The 5,148-nt window shown below is 45.6% G+C and overlaps 1 pseudogene; it reads left to right on the top strand.

Moving 5' to 3' along the window:
* The window catches only part of LOC139377763 (uncharacterized), an 84,675-nt pseudogene extending 80,019 nt beyond the window's left edge, over positions 1-4,656 (top strand).
* Positions 4,657-5,148: the final 492 nt, after the last annotated feature.

Genomic DNA, 5,148 nt, shown 5'->3' with positions numbered 1-5,148 from the left:
GGTGTTAAGTCTGTTATGGGACATGCTGGTCTCTACTTGAGTAATGCTCAGAAGCCAGTAAAATCTGCAGTAGCAACAACCATGATGTCACAATGATCTGGGTTGTTAGAAAGGTCCCCTATAAATGAATGGTTGTGCTGTGCATTGTTCCCCATGGGCAGGCAATAAGGACCTGGTTCCAGGACCCATAACCCCACACCAGACCTAGTCGGCACCTTTGAAGACAAAACAGAGAATGGAGCCAGGGTGTGGATGTTTAGATATGTTAGGAAACATGGTTTGAGTTTTGTCTCAACCTGATTCAAACAGACCCTCATATCTGTTTATTATGGTTGGCCACGGGATATAAAAATGGGATGAGAGTTGTCTTCCAAAAGGCTGCAGGTTTCCCATTGTGTGGGAGAGTTTGAGAACCTGCTCTTTGAACTGTGTATAACAAATGGGGGAATTAAATGAACATTCGATTAGAGTCTGAATATTTTCGTGACCACATAGCTATCAACTCTGCATTCAGAGCATGAGAATCCACCCACTGAAGCTAGGACAGCAGAGTCCGTTCCCATCTTCCGAAAACAACTGAAACCCTACCTCGTCAAAGAGCATCTTAAAGACATCTCAGTTTTATCCACCTAAATGCGGAAGAAACATTTCAATTGAATAGATTGTTGGACATCTGACTAGGTATCCCCCCTTTCCCTTTAAAAGGCGTACACTTGTCTTTTCCTATTAGCACTGAATCTGCTCTATAACTTCTGTATTGAGGAACAATGTACTGTGATGTGGTTGTCTCACCTAGCTATCTTCAGTTTAATGCACTTACTGTAAATCGCTTTTGATAAAGGTGTCTACTAAATTACTAAAATGTAAATGTAAAATGTCATTCTTATGAAGGCCTGTGGACCTCTTTCTTCTGACCATACACTTCAAGATGAAGTGGTGGTTAGAAAAGGAAAAGGTCTAATTAAAGATCATTTCTTCTTCTCTTGGTTTTGTTCGTTGTTTTAACAGTATATTCTTTAGACCAAAAGACAAAAAAGACCAGATGCTGAAAGTGTAACAGGAACCTGCAGCTTGAGGACGTTCTCTCAGAACTCTCATCCAGCTGCTCTTCCTCCCCCTCAACTCTTTTTATGTTTGGTTTATTAGATATTTCAATCAGCTTCTCATAGATGGGGATTTAGAACTAGGAAGTCCTCTCTGTGACGTGAATGGAAGACCTTGGCTTCAACAGTAATTAGCTCCTTGAAACACGAAATTAGGATAGTCCAGGCTCTTTGTTATGAGTCTGGTTGGCAGTATATTGGGCACTCCTTATGCCAGTATGTTTTGTTCATAGGATATTCACACATTGTTTTGAACTGAAGAAAATAACTTGTTTGTTCATTGTTTTCAGTCGATCTGAAAGTGAAATGGCATTATGTAATTTCACTCAATAGGGAACTGGTCAGATGACGTGGATGCTACACTACAGGACTGTTTTGCTAGCACAGACTGGAATATGTTCCGGGATTCATCCAGTGGCATTGAGGAATACACCACCTCAGTCACTGGCTTCATAAATAAATGCATAGATGACTTCGTCCCCACAGTGACTGTACATACACATCTCAACCAGAAGCCATGGATTACAGGCAACATCCACATCGAGCTAAAGGCTAGAGCTGCCGCTTTCAAGGAGCGGGAGACTAATCCGGACGCTTATAAGAAATCCCACTATGCCCTCAGATGAACCATCAAACAAGAAAAGTGTCAATACAGGATTAAGATTGAATCCTACTACACCGGCTCTGATGCTCGTCGGATGTGGCAGGGCTTGAAAACTATTACGGACTACAAAGGGAAACCCAGACGAGAGCTGTCCAGTGACGCGAGCCTACCAGACGAGCTAAATGCCTTATATGCTCGCCTCGAGGCAAGCAACACTGAAGCATGCACACAAGCACCAGCTGTTCTGGATGACTGTGTGATAACGCTCTCGGTAGCCGATGTGAGCAAGACCTTTAAACGGATCAATATTCACAAAACCCCTGGGCCAGATGGATTAGCAGGACGTGTACTCAAAGCATGCGCGGACCAACTGTCAAGTGTCTTCACTGACATTCTCAACCTCTCCCTGACGGAGTCTGTAATACCTACATGTTTCAAGCAGACCTGCATGGTCCCTGTGCCCAAGGAAGTGAAGGTAACCTGGCTAAATGGTTACCGCCCTCTAGCACTCGCGTCGGTAGCCATGAAGTGCTTTGAAAGGCTGGACATGGCTCACATCAACAGCATCCTCCCGGATACTATAGACCCACTCCAATTTGCGAACCGCCCCAGTTCGCATACTTAGTCCCTTCCTGTATTCCCTGTTCACCCACGACTGCGTGGCCAAACACGACTCCAACACCATCATTACGTTTGCTGACGACATAACAGTGGTAGGCCCGATCACCGACAACAATGAGACGGCCAATAGGGAGGAGATCAGAGAACTGGCAGTGTGGTGCCAGGACAACAATCTCTCCCTCAATGTGAACAAGACAAAGGAGCTGATCGTGAACTACAGGAAAAGGTGGGCCAAACAGGCCTCAATTAACATCGACTGGGCTGTAGTGGAGCGGGTCGAGAATTTCAAGTTCCTTGGTGTCCACATCACCAACAAACTATCATGGTCCAAACATACCAAGACAGTCGTGAAGAGGTCACAACAAAACATTTTCCCCCTCAGGAGACTGAAAAGATTTGGCATGGGCCCCCAGATCCTCAAAGTTCTACAGCTGCACCATCGAGAGCATCCTGACCGGTTGCATCATCGCCTGGTATGGTAACTGCTCGGCATGTGACCGCAAGGCGCTACAGAGGGTAGTGCGAATGACCCTGTACATCACTGGGGCCAAGCTTCCTGCCATCCAGGACCTATATACTAGGCGGTGTCAGAGGAAAGCCCATAAAATTGTCAGAGACTCCAGTCAGCCAAGTTATAGACTGTTTTCTCTGCTACCGCACGGTCAAGCATACCGGAGTGCCAAGTCTAGTACCAAAAGGCTCCTTAACAGCTTCTACCCCCAAGCCATTAGACTGCTGAACAATTCATAAAAATCGCCACCGGACAATTTACATTGACACCCCCCCTCTTGTACACTGCTGCTACTCGCTGTTTGTTTGTTACCTTTGCATAGTCACTTCACCCCCACCTACATGTACAGATTACCTCAGCTAGCCTGTACCCCTTCACACTGACTCGGTCCCGGTGCCCCCTGTATATAGCTTTGTTATTGTTATTCTTATTGTGTTACTTTTTATGATTTTATTTTTATTTTAGCCTACTTGGTATATATTTTCTTCTTCTTGAACTGCACTGTTGGTTAAGGGCTTGTAAGTAAGCATTTCACGGTAAAATCTACACTGTATTCGGCGCATGTGACAAATTAAGTTTGATATGATTTGGATTTTGATTGGATTATTGATTTATCAGTCAAATTCACATCACACACAGAGACATTGGGAATGGGGACTGTCGTTCTCTTGATTTTTCAATATACTTGCTGAAATGTTCAAGTACTGCATGCAGTGAATGTTAGGCTACTTCCAGGTAACTTTGCCTTCATCTCAGATAATGTGAGCTTCCAACACAGTAGAGCTTGTATAACATTCATTCAGTTGTGTAATTGTTTTCACTTATCCTCACTGCTTTGAGGATTACTGTTTATGGGACTCCTTATCCTAATAACCACACTCTTAACAAACAAAAGTGTTCCATGCCTCAGATCCTCTCTGTGCCCCCGCTGACAGGCCTCCATTCAGAGGACGGAATTATGATTTTCTCTTCCTGATGTTGACCAGCCCTGAAATTGAGGTCAGTCCCACCCTTAGATCACCTGCCAGGAGAAAAAGCAGAACCTCCACATCTGGAGGCAGCAGCACCTTCATCAAAGAATCCTGACGTGACGCTGTCGTTCTCCGCAAACATCAAAATAGTGACTCGCTCCTGCAGGTTCATGCTCTTCAACCCTCAAACTCAACTCTGGGCCTCGAAGCCAGTTCCACTGCTTTTTAAAATGGTTCCCCTTTAATCAGGGACTGATTAATTATCAGGTAGAACAGAAAACCAGCAGGCTCTGGACCTCATAGGAAGACCTCTACAACATCCGTAGAGTACGACCTTTCCTCACACAGGAAGTGGCGCAGGTCCTAATCTGGGCACTTGTCATATCCCATCTGGACTACTGTAACTCTCTGTGGGCTGGACTCACCGCTTATGCCATCAAACTCAACCTGCAACCTATCCAGAACGCCGCAGCCCGTCTGGTGTTCAACCTTCCCAAGTTCTCCCATGTCACCCGCTCCTCCATCCACTCCACTGGCTTCCAGTCGAAGCTCGCGTCCACGACAAGACCATGGTGCTTGCCCACGGAGCAACAAGTGGAACTGCGCCTCCCTACCTTCAGGCAATGCTCAAACCCTACATCCCAACCTGAGCACTCCGTTCTGCCATCTCTGATCTTTTGGCTGTCCCACCGCTATGGGAGATCAGCTTCAGCCCAGTGAAAACTCTTCTCTGTCCTGGCACCCCAAAGGTGGAACCAGCTTCCCCCTGATGCTAGAACAGAAGAGTCCCTGCATATCTTCCAAAAACGTCTGAAGCCCTACATCTTCAAAGAGTATGTTAAATAAGACGTAACAGTCTCCCCCCCCCCCCCCCCCCCCCCCCCCCCCCCCCCCCCCCTCCAAAAAAAACCAACAACCTTGCACTTTTTCTACTGGCACTGACTTTGCTGGTAACTTCTTTATTGAGGAAAAATGTACTTACAATGACTGTGATGTGGTGGTCTCGCCTAGCTATTGTCATGTTTGGAGATTTGCTGGTCTTGTCCACTTAGTGTAGATAGGCTCTTCAGTCTCCAGATGACCATTAGCTAACAGTTAGCAAGCTGAACTAACTATCGTTAGAGTACTGTAGCTGCCTATTCTCTTGTATCTACACAGACCTTATGTGTGGGAAGGTCTACAACAGGGATCATCAACTAGATTCAGCCGTGGGCAGATTTTTTTGTTGAGCGGATGTTTGGGGGGCTGGAACACAATTACAAATCATTTGTAGACTGCAAATTGACCGCAAGTAGCCCAAACAGAATGTTTGACTAAAACATAATCATATCAAACCTT

Source organism: Oncorhynchus clarkii, chromosome 2 (genome assembly GCF_045791955.1).
Source record: "Oncorhynchus clarkii lewisi isolate Uvic-CL-2024 chromosome 2, UVic_Ocla_1.0, whole genome shotgun sequence".
Lineage (NCBI taxonomy): Eukaryota > Metazoa > Chordata > Actinopteri > Salmoniformes > Salmonidae > Oncorhynchus > Oncorhynchus clarkii.
This window is presented reverse-complemented; position numbering and strand designations above follow the sequence as displayed.